Consider the following 17,503-nt stretch of genomic DNA (forward strand, 5'->3'; position numbering starts at 1 on the left):
AGAAGCGTGTACTATCTGCATGCACAGACAATGTGGAAAAACAAAGATAAATTGACTTCTGTGCTAGTAGTAGCTTTACAGAAAAGAACATTTCTTCTTTGGATACATCAAGTATCAGCTCAGTTTTTCTACAGTGGAATGAATTATTCGATCAATGGGGAAATAATCTATAATAATAATAATAATAATAATAATAATTGATATAAAAAGCTTCATTCATCATATAATAATAAAATATAATTGATATATATGTTATATGTTACTAATCAATCCTTTAAAGCAAGTGTTTATAAACCAATAGTTTGTCCCTGTACTTTTCTTAAACTAATCGATAATTTGATTGACAGAAAATTAACTGTCAACGATTTTGAGAATTGATTGTTTGAGACTAGATTCATTTTCTGTGAGTTTGTTGTTGTTTTAACAACATTATATAATGGTCTTTCAATTATTCGATAAAATAATCACATTCGTCATTAATAAAAAATAATTGTTAGTTGCAGTCGTAATTTCTGTAATCTGCAAAAAATAATTTTATTGTTCCGTTTACATGTAATTTAACATCTAACACTGTTTTACACTGAGAATATGTATATCACATACAGTATATTCAGTTATATATTACATCACCTCTACTGGAAAAAAGTTACTCACAATTGAATCCATGGTCATAATTACATATTGTGTTAGACTGTAGTGAAGGTTCTCATGAAAACTTATTGATGACATTTGATCATTTGACCTGAGCTCGGTGCATTTTTAATTTCATGTCTTCTTTGAGAGTTGCATTTGAATTTCCCTCTGTAGTCAAACTACAAATGTACATGATCTTTGGTTTGTTGCACCACTGCAAGTCTGAGTGACAAGTTTGTGACAGTTACAAAGGCACATGAATGAGGACTAAATTAATCCTCATGCCAACGTTTATCTGACGCCTGGAACCCAAGACAAGAAATAAAATCACTTGGAGGGATGAAAAACCAAGTGTGTGTATAACAAAAACGGTAGAATGTCTGACATCAGCTTTATAACACAATTAGTTATGGCCAACCAAACAGCATGTAATCCATTTATTACACGTATTGTGAGGAGGACTTTTATTAAAAAAAAAAAAAAAGCTTAACAAATGAAACCACTGCAATGTCACCGAGTATTAGTCCGTAATGTGACCCCCTGACTAGATCTGACTTGAATGATGAGGTCATTTTGACGTATTCCTTGATATGTCCAGCAGTGTGAGAGGTATAATGTTTTATAAAGTGTTGCTGGTCAGAGTTGAGGGCTGGTGGATGGTGAGCTCATGTGACACACAGCCAGTGGTGGCCCGGGCTGAGTGCCGTGCTTTGTTCCCATTGCGGGGTTAATGGTTTTCCGTACTGGGTGGTGAGGGAGGAGCAGCGCAGCCTTTTTCTTTTTTTCTTCCAATCGTTCTGTGTAGGAAAATTAGGATGCAGCCTCTGTTGTCTGAGCCGGGGAGCTGTCTGCCACTTTCCCAGCAGCCTTTGGGCCGGTGACAGGGAGATGGATGATATCTGCAGCCTGGCTGCACTGCTCCCCCAAAGTGCGCGCGCACACACACACCCACACACACACACACACACACACACACACACACACACACACACACACACACACACACACACACTGTATCTGTCCCTAGTTCTCACACACAAATGGAGGAAACAAAAACACACCTACACATAGACTCTCTATCCCCCTCTCCTTGTATTTTCACACACACACACACACACACACTCTTAACCAGAGTGTGAGTATATGTCTAATACAGCTCTCTCTTTGTTGCCTCAGACATATCAAGGGGAATGAAAACCTCACAAGCAAATGGAAATGTTTGGAGGGTAAACTGCCGGATTCTTCCACTGTTTGCTTACATGGAATAAAACATTAAATCTCAAAATAACCAAACACACACAACATATTCAACAGAGACATTTATTGGAATCAATATTTACATGATGAAAAGTAGAAACTGTAAAATCTACAATGATTACATTTTCTATTGAGACATAAAATGCAGGTGAAAAATTAAATGTATGCATTTTGGAGACAAGTAAAATACGTTTTATATAACATTTTATTAACACAGACAAAAACTGCAAAAGCCACGTTATTACTACAATAACTCAACTAGCACATCTCAGCCCATAGTGATACTCTTCCTGACTGTTTGGCTCTGGGAGGCTGGACTTGAACCTGAACATATCTGTTCATACCTTACAGAAATGTGTGTAAGTGTGCATGGGTGTCATGTCTATTCCTTGCCTCTCCTCCTTTTCTCCCTCCTGTTCTCATTGTCCTTACCTGCTATCCTGCTCTCGGCCATTCTGCTGATCTTCCTGCATTCAGGACCGAATCCAGCGGCCATGCCACCTGAGCAACAGCCGCTGCATTCTAATGAGGGGCTGCCTCTTCCTCCTCATCGCTCTGGAAGAACAGAGAGAATGGGAGGCTATGAAAGGACGGTAGAACAACAAGGAGTGGAGCGGGCACAAATAAGGCGAGAGTGGTGTTGGAGCGGAGCAGAGAAGAGGAAAAGAGGGGAAAATGGTAAGAGGAGAGAGAGGGAGGGAAGGGAGGGGCGTGTGAAGGGAAACATCCATCACTGTTTTAAGTGACTGCAGTGGGATGGAGCTGTGTAAAAGGTCATCTGGTCTCTTTCTGTGCACAGTGGGCACCTGGGCCGAGCTGCGCCGCTTCCAGATGACTCCGGGCTAATTGTCCTACGCACGCCGTCTGTTACAGCAGTCCGACACTTGTACTGACTCACTAGTCTAGTGCAAGTGCAAGTGCGCAAAAACAAAACGAGGCCAGCATACACCCAAACTCTACCCTCTTCTATTGTCTGTCCCCAAATGGATCACACTGAAAAAATATTCAAAAGTAAGGTTTTCTTTTTGCATTACAAATGCAAGTGGTGATTTGTCTTACCTCTGAGCGCAGTGAAAATCTCTCAAATCACTTGTGATTAATCAAGTGTCCACCCGTCTACGAGCTGCGTGGATGCACTTGAGGGCACACAAGGAATTTGTGGTCATGACCTGTTTCAGCAGGGACACAAAGCAAATCGGTGTCACTAGGCTCTCTGAACACGTGTGTTGTGTATGTGTGTGTGTGTGTGTGTGTGTGTGTGTATGTGTGCGTGCGCGTGTGCGTGCATTTGTGCGTGGCTGAAACTGTGTGAGCTCCGATTGGACATCTCTGCCAAAGACAACAGTCCGGTGGCCAATGGGTTAAAAGCTTTTTCTTGTAGCGAAAATGCTAGGCCAGCTATAGGTTGCAGGTTGGCTATCCAGCTGCTCGACAGCCAACTTGCAAGACAAAGTGTAATTATCCCAGCCAGTTACAGTTCAATAACTCCATCAAGCTGCTCGCCAGATACCAGGTTTCCCAGGCAACGCCTCCGAAGTGAATCACAGATCAGAAAGACAGGAGCGATAACACGGGACCTAGGGAGGGAGCAGGGCCAGAAGGACCAAGGGGGAATACACCCCTTAAATACTGTTGACCTTTTAGACAGTACACACACACACACACACACACACACAACAAACCAGGTCTAAAAGCATTCCAGTTGGCTGTGCTGAGACCTCTGGCCTGCCGTGCAGCCACTCGAGCTTTGTTGTTTGGTTTTCAATCATCTGCCTGACTTTCCAGACTCCTGCTCTGTGCCCACAGGCACACTGCGAACATCATCGGGTCTCAGTGCAGCTCGGCCGTCAGCAAACACCCCACCTCCCACACCGCTTACTGTAATCTGAAAAAGTTAATGGAGTTTATCTCTCTCATCACTGTCCCCCTGAGAATAACAGAGAAACTTTTGTGCTTTCGATGCACAGGGATAATTACATTGCAAGTGGCAATACAATTTAAACCCTTGATTGAATTAAAAACAAAATTGATTTGCCCTTAGTGCAGACTTCAAGGGAGGGGGCTTTGTGTCTAAAATGTGTGTCTGCATATCTCTTTCCGGTGCATGTGTGTGGTGTCATCGGCACACTTTTTATGTGAGTGTGTTCAGGTGACTGTCTGGCCTCCTGCCGCAGTGTCTGGAAACTCAGACAAAACCCCAACACCTCCACCCCCTTCCATTCCAAGCTCCGCTATCAGGCATACCTGACACCCCCCCCAACACCACACACACACACACACACACACACACACACACACACACCTGCACTTCTTCCCCCACCCGCTGTGATAAGAGATCCACAGAACACTGAGCTGCTTCACCAGACAACAAAACCTGACAATCATTGCGAAAGAAAAGAAAAAAAATAAATTCCTAATTCACTAAATCCATCTAATTTCCACATCAACTGACCACCTCTGAACAATGGAGTGTAATCTCGCACACACTTCTATCTACACCTATTCAGGGTCTGAATCAATCTTTGCTGCAGTAGCTTGTAGACCAGGTGAGTATAGAAACCACATCAAGAATGATGGTTATTTAGTACCGATAAAATGTTCACCATATTCATGTTGAGCATTTTGCTGAGACACAGTAAATTTGTGTAGTGTAGAAGCAGATTCTAAGATCTCACTTGCTAAATTTTCATCAATTTGTCATGTCTAAATTGTATTATTACAATGCTTAGTGAAGTAAAATAATATGATTGGACCTGTACTTTGTAAACAGTTCATACATGATTTCATTGAAGACAACCACTTCCACATTTATTGACTGCATCTTATTATATAAAAATGAAAAAAGGTCAAATTAGTATTTCAGAATGAAACAAAAGTAAAAGCACTGATCTTACTTTGGATGAACACTATTCATATTTCAAACTTCGGTAATGCACGGATGAAATTAATGAGAAGAATCAGGTTTCTCATTCTGCATTTACTACGAAAAAGATTCATTTTCAAATTAGCAGAAACAAAAAACCTAATGCTAGCAACCTGTTTCATGCACAATAAATCTAAAAGATCAGATATGGAAAAGTGAATAGATTCGCTTTTGCAGGCAAATTTTTGCAGCCTTTCCCTGAAGAAGATATATTTTATTATTTGTTTTGCCTGTTCTGTCAGATGCACTGTAATGTTTAGATGGCACAAAAGATATAAATTTAGCAGTTGCTCATTGAAAACTAGTTTGACTTTGAAAAAAGTTTCTATTCCCCATTCAGTCGAGTTACAAAGTAGCCAGGAGCAGATTTTTTTACGGGGTGATGTTTATTGGAACCTTGGCGGATTGCTCTGAGCAAGCTGCTTTGTTACTGGTGGGGGAGCAGTGAGGATTTCATCAGTGGGTTTGGGTGCTGCCAGACTTTGCTGCGTGTCAGACAGACCCTAATAAAACTGTCTGGCTGTTTTGTGGGCACCAGCTCTGCTCCGGCTGTGCTGCGTCTGACTGTTCAGCGCTTGTCGCACTGTGTCTGGCTGTTTGGTATTCATAGGGCATGGCACTCCTTCAGCTGTTGCTGGGGGCTCTGTGGCATAGGCACAGACTGATTAGTTGGCATCGGCATTGTTCACTATGAAACCAAATGGGGAGAAGGGGAGGAAAAAAAACATAATTAGGGAGAGGGAGACTGGGAAAAAGATGGAGAGGAAGGTATTAGAGAGAAAATCAATTGTTTTCAACTGCATTCCTAATATGGGTAATTCAGCAGATATTAGGTTTTCAGAAAAGCATGCTGCCTTTGGTAAAACTGAAAGTTTAAAAACCAGGTCAAGCTGTAATGGTGAATGAATTTCATACCTTTCAAGATCACATAGGGAAATAACAATCTTTTTTCGCAGACCTAATGAATTGTAATTGGACTTCTATATCATGTTCTGAGGAGACGAGTCCAATGTTTTCATTTTATATTTAATATTCAACCTTTGTATCGTGCCGTGTCGCTGCATTACAATGTCTGTGTGCGACGTCCTAGGCCTCCACTTTAAATATTGATTCAGACCATTAACCAACGTGGTTGTGACATCTCATGACAATGGACAATTCAGACAAAAATTATCAATTTAAGTAAACATTAACACTGATTAAACATCGTAAAACTGTGCTCATTGATTTTTTCTTCTTCTTTAAAATAGTGTAAGTTACATTAAATTTTTTCTCTGACTTGGACAGAGTCAACAACTTAATGCACAGGAGATCACTTTCTGTCTATTGACAATTAAAGTACATGTTTTTTAATCGTCCAAGTCACTATGAAAATGTATTTGTTAGAAAACGAACGATTGCTCTGTAATTGTGATCATAATCAAAAGAAACTGTATGCTTGCCAGACCTAAGGTCTGTTTATATATTCATGAATTAGCAAGTAAAAATATATATTTTTTTATAACTCTTCTTCTTTTGGAGTTGTTTCCGATGTTATATTCTAATATTTGGCTGACGAATATAATCATTTATTTATTTATATAACTGAGATTACAGATCAAACATATGTTTAAAAAAATAAATAAAGAGTAAATAAATGAGTTAGCTGTTTGCAACCGATTCGGTCAGAGAACTGCTACAGACAGAACAATAAAACGGCTGTATTACAATCAGAAAACAGCAGCGGCAGATGTGGCATCAGTTTGAGACTGCTGCTGGAGTGTCCAAATGAAGCTGCAGTGAGCCCATTCAGAGCGACTGTCTTGGTAATGGTGGATCAAATATATAATGGCTGGGTTGATGCTGTGCAGTGGTGGTGACAGGGGTTGATCAGCACAAGTCTGGGCTGTGGTGGTTTGGAGTGGTTGGTGATCTGTCGTTTCTAATCAGATTGTGCGTTACTTGAATTCAACTCAAGCAAAGATGTTGGCACAGGGAGACATTATGGTGTTGGATGACAACGCAGTGAAGCGGTGAGAGGTATTCAGATATTTATGCCAATGACACTGCGAGAGGCGTTTTTGAGGCATTTTTTGGGAAAACAAAAAAACAAAATTCTGGCTAAATCAAATATGCACATTCCTGCAAATACAATATCCGTTGATACATGAAGTGAAGACGGAGCTGACTGTACAAGAATCCTACAAACATTTCCACTTTATTGTAGTCCAAAACTTCCTTTCCACGTCGTCCCCGCCACATGTTTGTTTTGTAACTGTAAAACAGCTACTGCTTCATCCGGGGGGCGGCTGTGGCTCAGGACGTGGAGTCGTTCGTCCACCAACCTCCCAGCTTCCGCCAGTCCACATCCGTTGTGTCCTTGGGCAAGACACTTAACCTTAACGTGCCTCTGACGGCTCTTCCGACCGTGCATGAATGTGTGTGAATCTGACAGAAAAAGCGTGGTAAATAGCAGCGCTGTATGAATGTATGTGAATGTGACTTTCCCTTGAAGCGCTTTGAGTGGTCTATATTACTGGAAACGCGCTATATAAATACAGTCCATTTACAGTCCATCCCGACTGCGCCCTGGGAACATTTGGTAGAAAGTCGATTGTGCCCTCCGCCCGCGTCCCAAGAGCCTAACCCGTGATTTTTAATCAAGAGAGCTCACAAGTTAGGGTCTCAGGGAGCAGGTGAAGTACGACAGAGTCTACTGAGGAGCCGCAGGCAGCTGCAGGGCACAGAGTGGCACTGACACCTTTCCTTCTCTGTTCCACACACACACACACACGCACACACACACGCACACGCACACACACACACACACACACACACACACACACACACACACACACACACACACACACACACACACACAATCTATTTCTCAACGACTGCCACTTAAAAGTACCCAGTTACTGCCCAGCCTATTTAATGGGCTGCAGTCAGAAAACAACACAGCTCTGTGCCCTGGTCAGAGGAAAAGGGCACCATGTTCCTCCTTTCCCCAACTGAAGATAACCTATCTTGTCCACAAGGCTCAGCTTGATTCCTGTGCACACAAAGACATGTGACAGTAGAAACATTTTCAGACAATGGCTTACACGCACCAGAATTACAACGAGACACTAGACAACAGCAGCTGCATCAGAAGAGAGCAGAGATAACAAAGGAAGACAAATAGGTAAATTAGATGCACATAGCGGTAAACGCGTTGGAGACGGCCCGATTTCAATTAACTTCATCGCAGCGCCCAGACAGAAGCAGGAGCAGGGGATCAGACAGACGGACAGACGGACGAGCCTGCACTGCCTGCTCTGTGCTACTATAACTAGCCTTTGTGCTGGAAAAGGAGAAGCCCCCCAGCCGAGGAGCCGGGCTCGCCTCTTTGTCCTAAAGAGCGTCGGCTGATCACCACTCTACATTTCTCCCGTCCAGGATGGCAGGACCGCCGCCAGTTGGACCATCCGCCAGTTTGCACTGACTGACGGAGGCAGAGAGCCACCAAGTAGCCGCAGCCTCTGGCTTTCCAACGCAAGGGGCAAGCAGATAAAAATGAATGAATAATAATGATAAAAAGAAACGACCAACAAACACAGAGCTTCGTGGCTGCTCGGCACTGATGAGAATGCAGGTAAAATTCCACATAAGAACCAAAGCGATACCGCAACACGGGAAGAGACTAGGCTTGTCTCCAGCACAGGTGCTGGGTTTCGAGATGCCTCCAAAACTTGTGACCCCCCCCCACCCCGACAACTTTCCAACACTGACTGCAACACCCTTGATGCCAGATCCTCCCGAACTTTGCTGGGCACGCAATAAGTTGTAGGTGTCGAAGGCAACAAGCTTGCGTGTTAAAAACGAGCCTTGGGCACAGTTTGAGCCATAAAATGCCTGAACTACATTAAAGATTAACCTCGTAATGTTGAAAACATTCTCATGTCATTTTTGCCTGTCATGTACTAAAACACCAGTGACTGCCCCCACCCCCTCCACTACCTCCGTCCCCCATCCCAACACCCACCTTATAACTCCTCCCCCTCAGAAAAAAAAATAAAAAAATTGGATAGACGTCTCTGACTGTCTCCTCTCTGGGGAACGCCAGGCAAAGTAGAGGCTTCCGGAAATGAATGCTCCGTGCCACCCGACACGTCGCCTCGCACGCTCACTCTTCTGTCTCCCACCGACTACGCCTTTTGTTATCCGCCTCCAAGCTGAGGCTGGGGAAGAACATAGGGGGAAAAAAAGGGCAGCAGCAGAAGAAGGGAAAACAGGGTTGAAAGAAAGAGATGGAAGGAGGGGGATGGGGGTGTACGAACCCGAGGTGTCCGAGGGAGGCTGCAGCCAGACGCAGGTCAGTGAGGTGGGACAACCTCCCCTCCCACAACCACACAAACAACTACCCCTCAGCACACACCATCGCTCCATCCCAGCGCTTGCATTGTCAGCTCCGTCTAAGCATCTCAACACCCCCTCCACCTCCCACCCACCACGACTCCCCCTCCTCCTTACTCCAGACACTGGGACATCAGCCATGTCGTGACACTGTCATCTACACCCTCTACTTTTATTTTTCCACCTTGTCCTCTCCTGTATCGCCACAGGTCCAACACGATAGATTGCCATCACCCAAAACAATAACCTAACTAAAAAAAACGCCGACAAAAACCTCTGCTTCCCCCACCTGCCACAAAGATTTCGGACACACACACACACACACACACACACACACACACACACACACACACACACACACACACAGCACCCCCCCATTTGACCCCTCCACCCCCCCAAGCCCTGCTTCTCCAGCATCTCCTGCCCTCTGCCTCCACACCCCAAGCCCCCACCCACCCCCCTCCCTTACACCAGGTCTGTACCTGTCTGCTTGTCTCGCTTGTCTGTTATTCCCTGTCTGCAGCTGCTTGCCCAAAGTGAGATACTGCAGCAGGAGTCTGCAGCGACAGCCCTCGCTCTTCCTCTTTCTCTCTCTCTCTCTCTCTCTCTCCCTCTCCCACACCCTCCATCCAGCTTTTGCTGGTGAACACGTTCCTCCCTGTGCTGATCAATTTCTTCTTTTTTTTCAGCAGCTCACAGACACACACACACACACACACACACACACACACACACACGCACACAGACTGCAGTGAACCGGTTGGCTGTGGAGGAAGATGCACTGTAGCAATCCTACTGTCTTGTAACATGGACGGAAACATGAATGCAGCTTTGCACTGATTCCTGCCCACACACACACAAACAACAACAACAACAACAACTAATCAACCTATATAGCTACAGAAAAGAAAAGAAATTCAGCGCAGACCGTCATCTGAGACAGACAACGCACAAACAGGAACCCTCACACAGACAGAACTAGCAGCTCAAGCACCGGCAACAAAAAACCAACTGACGAGAACTTGAAAAAAGACAGAGATACCCATGCCGGGCTTGACACAGACAAACTGTCACACACACAGCAATGTGGTCAGCGCAAGTATGATCACAAAGGGTCACTGTCACAATATTTTGACCAAGACTTGAAGCAGACGGCATCATAAGGCACAAAACAGCTTGAGTCAGATGGAAGACAATGGCTAATATTGTGCACTGCATTTTTTTTCCTTCTTTTAGACATAATGTAAATATGTAGAAGGTATATTTCTCGAGACTATCTCTCTCTATTTTGCAGGGTCACATGAAAGGTAAGTGAAATATGTTCACTAAAGTTGTTTTACTTACAAGAGTAAATATTCTTTCCTTGTAAATGAAACGTGTTTCAGATGGAACAACTGCCTCACTCATGGTTACAGAAACCATACAATATTTCCAGATTATTTTTATATCAATATATTGCAAATGTTTTTTCAATTTATTTTCGTAGTAAGGGATATTTATATATATATATATATATATATATATATATGATGAATGGTATGAAACAATGCGTGAACTGTGGGCGTTATAAAAAAATCTTAAAGAAGACATTTTTCTCTTTCTCCTTCTGTTTGAATGGGATCTGCCCTTGACAGCTTTCACTAATCTCAGACCTTAATCAGTTTCAACACCCTGGATAGATTAGGGTTATGACCCTGTGTGACAGAAGGGGCAGGGAAAGAGATCTGCAAATGTTATCATTGATTGATTATGCCCTTTAATTCAAATGGAAAACAGCAGCTTTGTAGCTCAGCTGCAATATAGCAAAGGCTGAATTGGAAAATGTCACTTCATCAAAGACGGCCAATGCATTGCTATCTTTCCATCCTGCGGAAACATAAAGAAGCAGGAGAGGGCCAAGACACCAAGAGGTGTTCAAGTAAATCCTGCAGCCAATGTCAAAACCGTGGCCAGGTTGAAGTCTATGGGGGATGGTTGGCCATCTCAGACTGGCTCAGTGATGGCGGTGGTGATGCAGAGACAGGGGGTTGGGAATGTGCTGTATGTTAAAGCAAGCGGGGCCAGCAGGCGGCCATAGAGGTGATCAATCAGCTCCATTACAGCCATGTCACTGCAGAGTCTAGAGCTGTCGTCGCATTCCGCCCATCACCCCTCCTCGTACACACACACAAACGTTGCTCTCTTTGTTTCTAGTCTAGACTGGAAATGCGACCAACTCATTTGATGAAATTGGTCCACAAGAGCACAAGAGACAAACAATCCAGTTGCTGACAATCAGGGCACGTAGGTATCTTATTAGGGTGGGATTTGCCACTGATCAGAGAATACACAACCAAGTTGTTGTGACAAAGCTGACGCTGATTCTAATTCACCCTCTTTGAAATGTGGTAGGGAAAAGCTTTTCAAAGCACCCACAAATAGGACCGGCTCCATTGTGATTGTTAAGTAGCACGCAGACTGAGCTAAGCTACATTATGCAGCAGACACTTGCAATGACACCGTTCCTTTTTCTACAAGACGCTCAAAATATCTCCAGGCAGCGTGGAGATGCATATCTGTGCCACAGATGCCGGGCAAGCATCAGACAGGTATTGAAACAATGGACTTATCTTAGTCCGTGCAAGCAGCACAGGATTGGAACATGGATCAGCAGATGTGGGGGGAGGCGGGACACAAAGAATATGAGATGCGCAGCGCCTCGCCAGCCAGCCAGCCAGCCAGCCAGCGGGACATTAATGACGATCATGTCTTGTCACACTAGTTGTCGGGCCAGTCAGCAGATCGTACACTTGTCCCTGCCCTTCTCCAATCGATGGCATTGATCCGTCCCAGGGGTCAAGGGGCAAGAGCATATCAATAGGAGGAGAGTGGCTGATGCAGCAGGCGGAGAGGGGCTCACTCCAGACAGATCAATGACAACCCCCGTCTGCCATTGGTGTGTTATGATTATTCATTTGCCATTAACCCCACCACATTAAGGGAATATGTTTCCTCTGGAAGAAATAGTCCTTAGGGTGCTCGCTTTTACAGGAAAGTGAGATTTTATGAGTTGGGGGAGCTGGAGTACTGGTCTGCCCAGAACTGAGAGTGTTCTGGTCACAGACGATTTGTTACTAAGCTTTCCACCTTCCAGTGACGTCAAAAACAAGCAGCCAATGGCCGCTCTCAGACTGGTTACAGATGCAGTCGGCTGATTTCACCAGTATTTTGAGCCTGATTGTCGCTCCCTGTGATAGATAAGGGTGGCTCTTGAAAACTGTTGGAAGAGAAAGCACCAGAGAATGCACTGGGTCAGTTCTTGTGTATATATTCCTACCCACATCTCCAAACAAAAATGCTTAAGTGTAATCTGCAACCTTATCATAATGCACAGTACACAGTATACTGTGTCCACTCCACTGACACATGGGGGCGATGTGTGTTTATGCTTTTCTAACTCAGTGAGATTTATCTCCAACTGGAGACATAAATAGCTCTGAAGGATCAAAATTTTCTATTTTCAAAGTCTTTCTCAGTTTAGCTGTACACATTATTGAAAACTGCATTTTGGCTGAGGTAATACAAATTAAACTCACCTAGGATGAAATTGAATTATTTCAAATGAATGATTCAAGCAATCCTACTGATTTTTGTTTTTAGGAGTGTTGAAATGAGGCAGATATGATAAATTGTCCAAAATACACAGAGTTTGGGCTTGTATTTGGCTGCTTTTTGTTGTGTCTCATTGATCAAATTTGGTGAAAAGGTGACACTGTCCAGCTACATAGCACTGCCAGCACTTTCTGATATACATTATTTGGAGTGCAGCATGCCAAATTCAATAAAGAAAAATCCTTATTTTATTAATTGTGAAAGTCAACTGAAGAATCTTGAGACCTCTGGCCAACTGACTTCTTAAAAAAGGCTGTAACAGCAGTGGGGACCCTCACAATTTTTTTTTGTGGCCTGAACCGCCCCTATCTAATCCCATCTTTTATTTGTTCAACCATCCCATAAATGAAGGCCGAGCTTGAACCAATGACTTTAAGCTTTTCTGCTGCGGCAGCTGGACAGAGGTTGTGCTGAGGCAGCAGGATTCTCAGCAGCAATGCTTTCCTCTAAACATCTGGAGGAATGATTGGAGTTCAGATGTGAGGGAAGATGACAAAATCGCAGGTCCTAAAATAAACTCTATTAAGGCACATCTTGACTCTCCATACATATAATTTGTTAAAGGTAGGGAAGATGCAATATCTTCATTTAGCTAAACTGGAAATTAAGGACACAGTATATTTCTAGATTTCATCCGGCGTAAAGTGATGCTTCATTTCAAGCTGTTGCAAAGCTGATCAGGATCCCTGGCCTCCAATGGAAGTCTTAGTATCACTCTAGATTTAATTCCTTATTAAGCCAGTCCCTTTGGCACTGTAGATTACATTTCTAACAGTTTTTGTGAAATAAATACAAGATGTTGCCTATACTGTTTTTCTCTTTCTCTCAACACTATAAAGATAATATATACAGTATACAATCCTAGGGCCAAAGGGAATCTAAAGAACAAATACAGCCTTGGGAGATTAGTTTGAAATTTCCAGGTATAACAACATCTGGCTTTGCATAAGGGTCAGTTCAGTGGAAAAACTAAGCATCAAACACCACAAAAAGATGCAATCTTAACCACTTGAAATCAAAGAGCTAATTGGATAATAACAAAGGTTGGAGAAAGGTGGTCCACTCAGACCTGGCCCTAAACACAGCAAAAACACTGCCATCCATCAAAATTGAAACAACAACACTGTCACAATGATAAACAGAGCAGAAATTACAACAACCCTCCCTCCTCAAGCTGCATTTCAAATCAAATCGTCCTGGGGAGTAACAGACTGTGGTAAACCTTGGTTTGATCTATCAGGCCATTTTTCTCGTGTGATGCTTTGGAGTCATTTTACAAGCCGTTGGCATATTGCCAGACAGGGATGAAGTCAGATGCATTCAGCCTAGTGGACAAGTCTACAGTAAACAGAGACTTCAGTGTCGCAGAGTCAAGCTTCAACCTGAAACTAGACCTCATATTACAAATGCTCATTGTATGGAATAGGGGACAATATATCACAAGGCTCAGAGACAACGTATAAACATTCAGCTTTTTCGATGATGGGAAACCTAGAATATTGCTGAGGTCTACTGGAGCAGCTTGAGGCAAACAGCTTTAAATAATTATAGGTGTGATAATCAAACCCCTGAATGATATGTTAAACAGAACAAGTCAGATTTATTATGATGACTGTATTTCACAATTGGTGTTTATGTCAAACCATCTGTGCATCATAATGTCCTGGCACACGGCTCACATGCGACTCACTCGGAAGACGCCACGGCCCTGTGCTGGCGAAACAGGATGAGGTGGAAAACGTGGGCCGCAAAGATGATATAATGAAGACAATAAATAAGGCATATCTGCAACATTTTAATTATGAAAATGCTACAGTGTTGGTTCAACAATTGAACATGTCATCTGGCCTGTTAATTAACACTTAATCTAAGGACTTGCCATTAGCAGGACTCGATATGTCCGAACTATCGGACAGACAGAGGAAGCCAGTAGACTGCTCATTTGTTTGTTCTTTGTGGTTTGCAGTCAACGGGACACATTTATGCAATCGATGCGCCAGGTTACTGAGACCAACCGCAATGCATTATGTCTAAAAATACTGCATATGTTAAGCTAACGCTAATTGAAGACTCTGAGCCACAGCAGGGTGGCTGACCATAGCTAAAGGTCAGCTATGAAATAAGAACCTCAGGGGGTCAAAAATTACATTAACATGAAGACCATTAATACTGCTTAGAGCCACTGTGTAATGGAATGTGGCTGAACAAGTCCACAGTATGCTGCACTATAAGCAAAGCAATTTACTGTACAGACTGATGTCATACGTGTACTCCAAGGAAAGCTAGAAGGTTGTACAGTTAACTCCCAGGGTGTAATTCTAAACCATACAACCTACTACCTCAACCCGGATGTACACATTTTCTAATAGGACTCCTCCCCTCTACGTATTTATATTATTTTATATCATCTTCAGCCCAAATGACTCCTTGTCCTCCTTATCTAACCACAAAGTTTCATTACCATAATCATCGTCATCGTATTACAGCTTTAATAACAAAAGTTTTTGCACCTAACAGTAAAGGTGGGAATTAGTGGGACATTAGAGCAACATATATTTTTTGCATAAATACTGCCATGGTATTATTCAAATTCCTTAACATATCACCTATTTAACTGCATTGTTAACATGAAAAAGAAAAAGAAGGTAAAAGACGACGTTCACACCACAGAGACAAAGACCCACAGAGGCGAGCTTGTGCTGTCAGATTTGCCACAAGATCGGATCTACGGGTTTGTGCCAAATGGTAATGTTCAAAGTAACAAAATAATTGAATAAAGGACTAAAAATGTAACATAGACCTGAGCACCGTCGTCTCTGACGATGCCATAAAGAACTATCTTGTGTACGTGGGATGTGTCTAAGATTATGCCATTTAAAGACAGATGCCCGTGTAAACCCCAGCTGAGAGTGTAGCCATTTTTCCAGCGTTCAGGTCAGGACAGTTTTAGCTAATTGAATGTCCGGAGGTACAGGACTGTGGGTTCAGTTAAGCTGACGCTTAGAGAAACTGCAGCAAGAGCCTTTGCTCAGATGCACAACCAAAAATGAAAGTGATAACTTACCCTTCATGGAAGTGTCTTGTTCATTGGCATTCGCTGCCTGGGGTACATTTTTCATTTTGCCTCTCTAAAAACAGGAAAAGAGAGATTTTTTTAAATTTCACAAAATGGTATATAAGTGCTGTTTTTTTAACACCCGTTACTGGATGAAAAGTGCTTTATGAAATACAGGACTTGAGAAACCAATGAGTGGTGCGATGGAGAGCAGAGAAATCAAGGAGCATTACAGTACACAACATGTCAGTAACTGTTCTGACAACATCAGATCCAGGGTAAAATATTGAATTACTGCATCTTAAATTACTGCGCCTTGGTCTGGGAACATCCCATGCCTCAGCAGTTCCTAAATAAGAAAATTAAGCCCATAATAATAACAATCAAAACTCTGTCGCGGACTGCTCTTCCAAACTAGCCCGAAGAACTGACGTATCAGTCCTCCTCCTGGCCAGCAGCAATGTGGCTGTGGTGAGGGGTTAGCTCAGACCAGCCCGGACCGCAGAGAGCAGAGAGCAGAGCCCGAGAGGGAGGCCAGTGCAATCAAGCATGCCACGGTCAGCCACCATTAACTGTGCCAGTGCCAGAGAGACACAAACAAAGGAATATTACCACGGCTGCAGTGCGACAAAGGAGAAGTGAAGTGAGAAGAGAGTGAAAATACCACTTACCCAGATTTTTACTATGCTGTCTGATTCACCATCCTTAATTCTTTTAATCCACTCCTTATTTTAGCTTGTGAGCAATGCGCAGCAAGCCTTACAACTGTCTGAATTTTTTGGTACTATGAGGAATGATGAAAAAAACACTAAAAACCCCCCACAAACAGGCTCAGGTTAGCGATGGGCTGTTTGTCCATTTTCTACAAAAAAAAACAAACAGGGACCCAGGGAGACTAAACAACATGAAAAGGATTTGCTTTATTCAAAGTTTTCCCTCCTTTCTCCGTCTGCGTGTCTCTCTCGCTTCGCACTGTTACAAAATCTTGGCTGGATGGATCACATGATTTCCTACCAGAAAGCCGCAGCATTCCCGCTAAGTATTTTGCTGACATTGTGACATCTGCTGAAATTTTCTGTCTAAATGAAAAGCCTGGCCTGCCCCCTTCCAAAATCTGGCAACTTCTGAAGGGTGTGTGTGTGTGTGGGGGGGGGGGGGGGGGGGGGGGGGGGGGGGGGGGCGGTGAAGGGTGGTGTTAGGAGTCATGGCAACCTCTACCTGGCAGACTTCCCAGCACCCAGAGGTGGGGAGAAGTAGGGGCTAATGTGGTGTCGAGCAGGAATGCTTGGTGCCTTCCAAAGTCAACTCTACGGGCGTGGTGGTTGTCTAAGATTTCAGCTCAGATGCCAGAATACAAATGCAAAAGACTGGAAGCATGACAATATAACGAAAAACGCAAACTATACGTCCTGATTCCAATATGACTGAAATGAAGTGTATGGGATTCTCCTCTGAAACACAGTTCATCTTGACCATGTGTGCACATTCAGCTAATGCAAACAGACCAGATTTATAATATGTACATTTAATTGAGTAAGGTGGAGTCCAAAAATTGGTGTACCGAGGGAATGTGGTATAAGTATAGGGAATAAGTTCATGTGACTGCA

General features: G+C 43.3%; 1 long non-coding RNA gene across 3 annotated transcripts in view; it reads right to left on the minus strand.

Moving 5' to 3' along the window:
- Nucleotides 1-1,937: 1,937 nt before the first annotated feature.
- Nucleotides 1,938-17,503, minus strand: part of LOC118301393 — a 42,731-nt gene continuing 27,165 nt past the window's right edge. The window contains exons 2-4 of one of the 3 annotated variants that reach the window (XR_004790305.2): nt 15,906-15,969; nt 2,950-3,059; nt 1,938-2,445 (exon numbers count right to left, since the gene is read on the minus strand). This is a non-coding gene — a long non-coding RNA (uncharacterized LOC118301393). Of the gene's footprint in view, nt 3,060-15,905; nt 15,970-16,567; nt 16,875-17,503 lie in introns of those variants that run through there. The other 2 variants (XR_007030421.1, XR_004790304.2) reach the window with 2 other exon arrangements.

This window comes from Scophthalmus maximus, chromosome 2 (assembly GCF_022379125.1).
Source record: "Scophthalmus maximus strain ysfricsl-2021 chromosome 2, ASM2237912v1, whole genome shotgun sequence".
Classification (NCBI taxonomy): domain Eukaryota; kingdom Metazoa; phylum Chordata; class Actinopteri; order Pleuronectiformes; family Scophthalmidae; genus Scophthalmus; species Scophthalmus maximus.